This window comes from Montipora foliosa, chromosome 12, assembly GCF_036669935.1.
Source record: "Montipora foliosa isolate CH-2021 chromosome 12, ASM3666993v2, whole genome shotgun sequence".
Classification (NCBI taxonomy): domain Eukaryota; kingdom Metazoa; phylum Cnidaria; class Anthozoa; order Scleractinia; family Acroporidae; genus Montipora; species Montipora foliosa.
The window spans coordinates 39,741,027-39,750,748 of NC_090880.1; the positions used below are offsets into that span (position 1 = coordinate 39,741,027).

The following is a 9,722-nucleotide window of genomic DNA, read 5'->3' on the forward strand; positions in this document are numbered from 1 at the left end:
GGTCAATAGCTCATTCCGCTTCGCCTCACGGGCTATTTTACACGTAACCCTCGCGGGCTACAGGTCTAACTGTTAATTAGCACTAGTGAAAGAAACGAAACCCTAGCAGGAACGATTCGTGGCTTAACAGTTGCGATTGAAGTTGATCGTGACTCTTTGTACTTTAACGGTGACGATTTTTGCCTAGCATTTACGATTACAATTGAACATCAAAGACTTCTATTTTTGCAGTTTTCATCACAGTTTAACACCAACGATTAGTCATTCTGCACTAACGATTGTAGTTTGACACCAACAATTGGTAATTATGCACTGATTGTGGTTTAAAATAACGATTAGCAATCCTGCACTAACGATTGTTTGTTTATCACCAACGATTAGTAATCCTGCACTAATCGGATTGTAGATTTACACCAGCCATTTGACATGCAATTTTGGCAAAAATGGCTCTTCATTAAAAGCAGCTCTAAAATGATTTTCTTCTCTGTAGTAGGCTTTTTTATAAGGCTTTGATTGAGTGATATCCCAATTGGAAAAAAAAAAACAATGTAGGTTCTTGGAAAATTTAATTTTTCAACGAATGTTGTAAATTAACACCAAAAAGGTTTGTCAAGGTTGTGTTAAGTGTTACTGTAATAACGTTAAAAGTTAGATTAGAAATTGTAATAGATCCATTTGCAGTGTTACTAGTTGCAATAGCATTTTTACTGGGTTGCCTATGGCAAACCCAGTCGAGGTCTGCGTTTAGTTTGTTTGTTTTCTTTTTTTCTTTTTTACTGGGTTGCCTCATGGCAAACCCAGTCGAGGTCTACGTTTAGTTTGTTTGTTTTCTTTTTTTTCTTTTTTTTAGTTTTTTTTTTTTCCGTGTTGGTAAAAGTCTTGCCTGTCACTCCCCTGGTATGTGGTGTCTTTGTGGATAGAGCCTTCTGCGAGTATTTTCTTAGGATCGAGGGGGTAGTTGAACTGCGTAGATTTCTCTGGTGGACACAGTAGAATCATTAACTTAGCCTGCAATGGCGTCGAAAGTCATGTAACGCGAATGGCGTTTTAGTGGATCCTTAAACAAAATATACCCTTATGGAGCTCAATAATGGAAAGTCAGTTGGATAAAATAGGCAGGAATCTCAAAAGCGACGAGCACTGGACTTCGACAACAATCTATCGCCCGTCGAGACGAAATCAAAGTGAGCTGTATTTACCTGAAGTACATGGTAATTTGACACGATTGAGTTTCTTGTCTTCACGCACGCAATGAATTAGGAAGAGGTTTTCGCCTCTAAGAGCAAATATGTTGTTTGTTTCAATAAATATTTCGCTGGAAAAGGATTCTGTGGTATTTTCTGCCTTTGTGAATTATAATATCATGTTGTGTATTGAATTTTCGAGCTTAAGGTTCAAATGTGATATGGGAGAAGTTTTTTAGTATAATTTGCTCTGTAAGCAGGAAGGGTTCACAGGCCTGTTGGAAGCGTGCTTGAGTTTCAACAAAATGAGCCCCAAAATCAGTGAAAACTTGTGACGCAGATGAATAATAAAGTAGCTGCTATTAAAAATTGATGGAATTACCTGGTGATAAATAACGTCGTACGCGTCTTGGAGAGTAAATTTTGACTTTGCATAAACAAGAGTTGGGCGATTGCGATCTTTGTTTTGACTTCGCTCATTTCATTGTCAACTTTATAACACTTGACAGAAAAAGAAACTTACAAAAACCCGGTATCTTGCCATCATTTGACACAGATGCTTCACTGTTTGGCGAGTAAACATGCCGCGGTAACTTAATCACGGCGCCCGTTGAATTCCGGCCATGTCACTTTCGATTTTGCAATTTACTTGAACGTAGCAAAAATCTCCCAAAATGTTTGTCGCTGATCGTAACTTTTTATATTCTATATTCACGGTTCAAAATTAATGTTGTTTTCATGTCGTAAATATTTTATTCTCGATCGACCGTCCGGGAAACTTCCTTCTGCTCTTTCTGAAAACTGCGTATCAATAGTTATTTGCTTTTTCAAAAATATTTGTTTTGCATAAAGCAAGCTAACAGAATCTGTACCTTGCTGAGTTCGCATTTGTTAGCGTTGATAGTATTTTCGGTCAGATGTTTCTGTTTTTTATGAGGGGTTTATTGTCTTGGTCTCCCATCCTAACACTAACCCCGCGAAACAGGGCTTGACTTCAGTGAAGTTTAGTATTACAAAGCTTTGAGATGCTCAGAGGGCACACTTGTGGTGAAAAGAAGTTGTGAGGGAACTTGAAAATTATCAACATGTCAGCCCAGAAGCCACTGTTTCTGGCTTCTCTTTTATTTGTTATTCTTCAGAGACTGGAATGCTGTATTTCAATACCACACAATTCAGTGCCTTCTGATTTTCTGTAGCACGTACCACAGGCAACTCAGTGTATGCTTCACAGAAGCATCTAGTTTTATTTTTTTTTCCGTGTCGGTAAAAGTCTTGCCTATCACTCCCCTGGTAAGTGGTGTCTTTGTGCATAGAGCCTTCTCCGCATATTTTCTTACGATCGAGAGGGTAGTGGAACTGCGTAGATTTCTCTGGTGGACACAGTAGAATCATTAACTTAGCCTGCAATGGCGTCGAAAGTCATGTAACGCGAATGGCGTTTTAGTGGATCCTTAAACAAAATATACCCTTATGGAGCTCAATAATGGAAAGTCAGTTGGATAAACTAGGCAGGAATCTCAAAAGCGACGAGTACTGGACTTCGACAACAATCTATCGCCCGTCGAGACGAAATCAAAGTGCGCTGTATTTACCTGAAGTACATGGTAATTTGACACGATTGAGTTTCTTGTCTTCACGCACGCAATGAAATAGGAAGAGGTTTTCGCCTCTAAGAGCAAATATGTTGTTTGTTTCAATAAATTTTTTGCTGGAAAAGGATTCTGTGGTATTTTCTGCCTTTGTGAATTATAATATCATGTTGTGTATTGAATTTTCGAGCTTGAGGTTGAAATGTCATATGGGAGAAGTTTTTTAGTATTGCTCTGTAAGCAGGAAGGGTTCACAGGCCTGTTGGAAGCGTGCTTGAGTTTCAACAAAATGAGCCCCAAAATCAGAGAAAACTTTTGACGCAGATGAATAATAAAGTAGCTGCTATTTCCAAAATGATGGAATTACCTGGTGATAAATAACGTCGTACGCGTCTTGGAGAGTAAATTTTGACTTTGCATAAACAAGAGTTGGGCGATTGTGATCTTTGTTTTGACTTCGCTCATTTCATTGTCAAACTTTATAACACTTGACAGAAAAAGAAACTTACAAAAACCCGGTATCTTGCCATCATTTGACACAGATACTTCACTGTTTGGCGAGTAAACATGCCGCGGTAACTTAATCACGGCGCCCGCTGAATTCCGGCCATGTCACTTCACGTAGCAAAAATCTCCCAAAATGTTTGTCGCTGATCGTAACCTTTTATATTCTATATTCACGGTTCAAAATTAATGTTGTTTTCATGTCATAAATATTTTATTCCCGATCGACCGTCCCGGAAACTTGCTTCTGCTCTTTCTAAAAACTGTGTATCAATAGTTATTTGCTTTTTCAGCAATATTTGTTTTGCATAAAGCAAGCTAACAAAATCTGTACCTTGCTGAGTTCGCATTTGTTAGCGTTAATAGTATTTTCGGTCAGATGCTTCTGTTTTTTTTGAGGGGTTTATTGTTTTGGTCTCCCATCCTAACACTAACCCCGCTGAACAGGGATTAACTTCAGTGAAGTTTAGTATTACAATGCTGTCAGATGCCCAGAGGGCACACTTGTGGTGAAAAGAAGTTGTGAGGGAACTTAAAATTATCAACATGTCAGCCCAGAAGCCAATGTTTCTCGCTTCTCTTTTATTTGTTATTCTTCAGAGACTGGAATGCTGTATTTCAACCACACAATTCAGTGCCTTCTGATTTTCTGTAGCACGTACCACAGGCAACCCAGTGTATGCTTCATGGAAGCATCTCGTTACATTACGATTCTGTTGTTAATGTGCAGGGTTGTGATTTTGTTGTTGTTTTTTTTTTGCTGACCTTGTAGAATAAAAGATATTTGTCCGTTTTCTTTCAAAGCTAGTGTCCCATGAATAATATTGTATAAGGAACAAGAAATAAACCAAACACGTTTAGGTGAACTAATTGGTCTTTCAAATTTAACAGTGTGAAGATAATTTGTTGTCGAAATCGTAAGCATCATTGGTTGAGCTAAAAGCATGTTACCCAAATTGGGATCTACGGTGAAATTTTATGTCAAAACTGAAAAATTTCCAGACAAACACATTGAAAAATATGTTATGTTTAACAAGGGTGATGGATTATCAGAAGGGATAGAAGGAAAACCGCGAATACTGGAGGAAAGGACTGAAAGAAGCCGCATCAGGTATAGGCGACTAATGCTAAAGCAAGACTGAAAACGGCCAGTTCCATCAACACCTTTCAACGAGGTAATAATAAAAAAAGTAAAGGACCTGATATTTCTTAGGAAAAAATGTGGTTCTAAATTATTCTTTTTTCTTGCTGAACTGTGACAGTCTTATTATCTATTTTGTGCTTAATTTCTTTTTTTATCTGTAATTGTTCCAATTGCCTAACAAAATTAAAATTACCCTCTTCTTTTACGGGGTGAAACTCTTTAAAATCTTTAGGATACATTTGTTGAACCATTTGGTTCATTTGTGCAACAAAATTATCTTGTGGTTGGGCAGCCATTCCTATATAATCATTTAAAGATCACTTCCAAAGCCGTGCTGCACTGTTTGCTTTAGGGCTCCTGCTTCGAGTTGGGCGGGCACAATTGCTTGCTTTGGGTCTTCTCCTCAAGAAGTATAAGGTGGGTTAACAATTTTATCAGTTTTGGACAATTTTATTTTTTAACCCGCCGAACGCTCGTGAGACGGGTCAAAAAAATTGTTCAAAACTGATAAAATTCTGATCCACCCTGTACTACTCAAATCATTTATGTCTACCGAAACACCGTGGATCGTTATCAAATGACTGTACATAAAAATAAAAAATAAAAAAACTCAAGATACATCGTCATTATACCTACTTTCTCTGTTCAGGAACAATTCAAGCTAATATTACTAATTACCTTGCAATGTTCCTCAAGTCGTTACAAGCTCTTAAGCAGGAATAATGAATCCCGCCGCAAATGAATTATTGGTAAATTGTTTGCGTGCGTGCATCAGCCACGACCAGAGGCTTCTGAATGATCGTGATCACTCCAGAAAATAAACAAATAGTCATAAAAGGAATGTATGCCGACAAAGTTACTAACTTTAATCCAAAGTACAGAGAAAACGCTACAAACAGGAGGCCAGAAGAAAATATTCAGATTTGGTTTTATTACGCATACATTACTTGTTCTTGTTATCAAACAATAAGTAACGGAGAAGACTTTAAACTGATGAGACATTGTGATTCTCGATGCAACTGAGCAAAGAACAGAAAACAGTATAGTTCAATCAAACAACAATCAAATAGTTAACTAGGATTGTCTCATTACATTGCAATGTCCTCGTTTGAATGGATGCAGCAGCAACACGGAATCCAGCTACATTAAATTTGAATTAATGGATAAGCAATATCGGTGGATTGTTTTGCGTGCGTGCGTGCATGCGTGCGTGTGTCAGTAACAAAAACTTTATGTAAAGAAAATAGCGATACACTTTCAAGCATTAATTAAAAGTATAGAGAAAACAACAGGAAGCAAGTAAAACATGGTCAGAACTGACTGATTACGTATCAATTACTTGTTCATCTTACTAAGTTTTTAAAATACAGGTGAAAATTACTAAATGCTGATTGGCTGAGGGCCTCTTCATATGAGCCCGGTTACCGAGATGAAATTTTTGTCTGTTCATATGGTGACTTTGAGCCTGCTTTCCGAGATGAACAATTTGAAAAAGTGGTGACGCGACCATTCAGGCGTGAAATCTAACGAACAAGCCTCGTGAGAATTTCTCGATTTTCTTTGTTTAAGCAACCTCAAATTTCTTTCGACTTTATGTTATCTATCAAATAAGACTATTCCAACCTTCATTATCGAAGAAAAGAGAACTAAAAGCTCGGTAATGTCCGTTCTATTACGAAAATGCATTGTATTATTTGGTTGGAAAAACCGAGATCTCGGTAACCGAGCCAGCCCGCCCTCTCATATGAACACATCAAAGTTTTTACAAAGGACTTAGAGGTAAGGCGAGATCTCGGAAACCAGGCCAGCCCGGTCAACCGGGCTCATATGAAGAGGCCCTGAGGCAGAGGGCATTTTTTGTGAATCACGCGGGCGCAACGAGGGCGCTTTTTGGTTAACAAGGATTAAAGCGTAATCTCTTGATCCTGATTGGTTACGAATTGCTCAGTAACAGCAAGGGAGGTTACAAGACAATCTTTCTTCCAGATTCTAACCCTGATATACACATATTATATCCAATGAAGTAAGGCAAAAATTCTGATTTAGAAATGATACCAAGAGACCTCGAATACTAATCCAAGATAACACAAAAAATATTAATAATAATTTCCTCTTTAAAGCATTTCATGTCATGCCCATCTATTTTAAATCGGGGGCTTTTTTGCCGGGCTTAGCTTTAAAAATCAAATAATTTGACTTTCTAAGATGAGAACTTATTGCAGAAGCTTCGACTCCTGCCAGGGGAATTCGGATTTATTCCAAGTAACCCCAAGCTTCAACCGATTGAAAAAAATGTCTCTTCGTGGAGCAAGTTCGATGTAGTTGGAACTTGTTTACATAGCATGAGTCATTTATTCATAAAAGAAATATACAAGTAAAAATAAACGACTTACCAGTGTTGCGGGTCCAAACGGATCCTTTTCAAAAGCCAAAGTTTCGTCTCGAAACTCTAAAAATTTTAATTTCATGTTGTTATCTACTGCTAAGTCTCTCGGTAAAGCATTATCTTGGGGCATATAACTTTCTTAACACAAATAAATTATGCCTGCCCACACACTGGGGATCGAGATCAAATGATTGTAAATAAAAAAAGCTGAAGACTGATACATCACTTACTTACTTTTTCGATGTGCAAGGAAAGAATAGAAGATAGCATAGTTCGATGGAACGACAAACAAATAACTTATTACACTCAGCAAGCTAATATTGCTAAATACCTTGCAATGTTCCTCTTTTCAACCTTTTGAGCAGGAATATTAATGAATCCGGCTGCAAATAAATTAACGAATAAGCAATATTGGATGCATCATTCGCAACTGATCATGAGTGACAGTCATCACTTCAGAAAATAAACATAAAGCATTCTAAAAGAAGAGGGGTTAAAACAGATCTAAATACGTTAAAAAACTAAATTTTCAGCCGCCTTCTGCGACCTTCTTCAGAGAAATGTACTCAGCAAGTTACGGAATGCAAATACATAGAAAAAGATGTTATTGTTCTTTGCTCCTAACTTGATCCAAACTGAGTCACTAGTCACTAACTTGATCCAAACTAAGTAAAGAGAAAACAACAAAAAGTACCGCAAAAGTCATCAGAACTGGTAGTTATTAAGAAAGAGTAACAGTGAACAACTTACCAATTGGATGCTAATTATCGATGAGAGGTCCTCGACGACAATAAGTGACTCTGCAAAATTTTATAATTTAATGTGGTTATCCATGCATTATCGAATCTCACGGTACGAAAACTTTTAACTTTCTTAACACAAATCATTTATGCCTAGTGGACAAAAAGAGTAGAACTGATGCAGAAAGCTGAAAGGTTCTTAAGAGAAGTAACAAATGGAGCAGGAAAAACAAGAAGTCATTTTTGGGGTGCAGGGATGGCGCAGTGGTGAGAGCACTCGCCTCCCACCAATGTGGCCCGGGTTCGATTCCCAGACTCGGCGTCATATGTGGGCTGAGTTGTTGGTTCTCTACTCCGCACCGAGAGATTTTCTCCGGGTACTCCGGTTTCCCCTCTCCTCAAAAACCAACATTTGACTTGATTTGTGTTAATTGTTAATTTCAATTTACAGTGTCCCCAATTAGTGCTTCAGCGCTAGAACGACTCGACACTTAAATAAAGTTCCTTTCCTTTCCTTTTTTCCTTTCACTCGAGCAAACTGCGCAACTGATTAGAAAGGCACTTCAAATTGAACACGGATCGAGATGAAATGACTGTTCCATTGCTCCAAACAACTGATAGTTTCGTTCCGGGAGGCTCAAAGTTGTGATGGAAACCATACATACAAGGCTCTGGTCTTGCTTAGCTTAAAGTAAAACTTAAAAGCGAGTAGACATTACGGATTTGTTATGGCTGAAATATTCAATGCATTCTTACTCGATCGTCATTTGCTTTGTGCGAACACCCTCCATTTTGAATCTAAGCGGATTAAAAACTAAAACCTTCTCTGCTCAAGATCAATTCAAGATACATCATTTACTTACTCTCTCAACGTGTAAGGAAAGAATGCAGGGCAGTATATAGTTCCACGATCACACAAGAAACAATGATAATTACCTTGCAATATTCCTTGAATCGTTACAAGCTCTTAAGCAGGAATAATGGATCCCGCCATGAATGAATTAATGGTAAGTAATTTGTAAATTGTTTGCGTGCATGCGTCAGTCACAACCAGGAGCTTCTGAATAATCGTGATCACTCCAGGAAATAAACAAATAGACATAAAAAGAATGTGTGCCGACATAGTTACTAACTAATCCAAAGTACAGAGAAAACGTAACAACAGGAGCCCAGTAGAAAATATTCAGATTTGGTTTTATTACCCATACATTACTTGTTCTTGTTATTAAACAATGAGTAACAGTGAAAACTTAAAAGGTGATGAGACATTATGTGATTCTCGTGTACGACTAATTAAAGAAAAGAAAGCATTATAGTTCGCTCAAACAACAAACAAATAATTAATTGGGAGTGTCTCATTACCTTGCAATGTCCTCGTTGGAACGGACTGAGCAGAAACCCAAGGAATCCAGCTACAAATGAATTAATGGAAAGCAATATCGGTGGATTGTTTGCGTGCGTCCGCGCGTCAGTTACAACTAAATGACCGTGAACGTTTTACAAACTTTATGTAAAAACAACACCGATATGCTTTCAAGCATTAATTGAAAGTATAGAGAGCACAGCAGGAAGCAAGTAAAACGTAGTCAGAACTGGTTGATTACGCATCAATTACTTGTACCTCTGCACACATTCCTTTCGTTCGTTTCCGGAACGAAAAGATAAAATATTTTGATTCGGCTCACTCTATTTGTCATATTTTGAATTTCTACTCACCATGTTTACATTACCAATTAACTCCGCGATGGACTAGCATCCCATCCAGGGGGGAGTAGAAGTACTCCTAGTCGCTTCATGCTACCAAACCGGGATAAGCTCCGGCCTGATGGACCACTTGGCTCGTATGATTGTTTACATTATCAATTAGAATGGAAAGGGATAACTTTGGATTTTTCAACAGTCTGTCTCTTCAGTCTAACCCAAAATCATTCAGCTCAGGCAGCTAAAGCTTTTTATTTGTGACCCATTTCCGGGTCACAAATAAGAGCATCGGGCTGCCATGCGGGAGGTCGTGAGTTCCACTCCGGCCGGACCAACACTCAGGGTCTTAAAATAACTGAGGAGAATGTGCTGCCTTTGTAATTACATCTGCAAATGGTTAGACTTTCAAGTCTTCTCGGATAAGGACTGTAAACCGGAGGTCCCGTCTCATAACCCATGTTGGAAATTAGATAG

The 9,722-nt window shown here is 38.2% G+C and overlaps 1 protein-coding gene across 3 annotated transcripts in view; it reads right to left on the reverse strand.

Moving 5' to 3' along the window:
* Positions 1-9,400, reverse strand: part of LOC137978833 (tetratricopeptide repeat protein 28-like) — a 30,444-nt gene extending 21,044 nt beyond the window's left edge. Inside the window, exons 1-5 of one of the 3 annotated variants that reach the window (XM_068825928.1) lie at positions 9,264-9,400; positions 8,910-8,959; positions 7,558-7,607; positions 7,139-7,190; positions 6,815-6,870 (exon numbers count right to left, since the gene is read on the reverse strand). The gene's annotated coding sequence lies outside the window, so the exon portion shown is untranslated. The other 2 variants (XM_068825930.1, XM_068825929.1) reach the window with 2 other exon arrangements.
* Between the last annotated feature and the right edge of the window lie 322 nt (positions 9,401-9,722).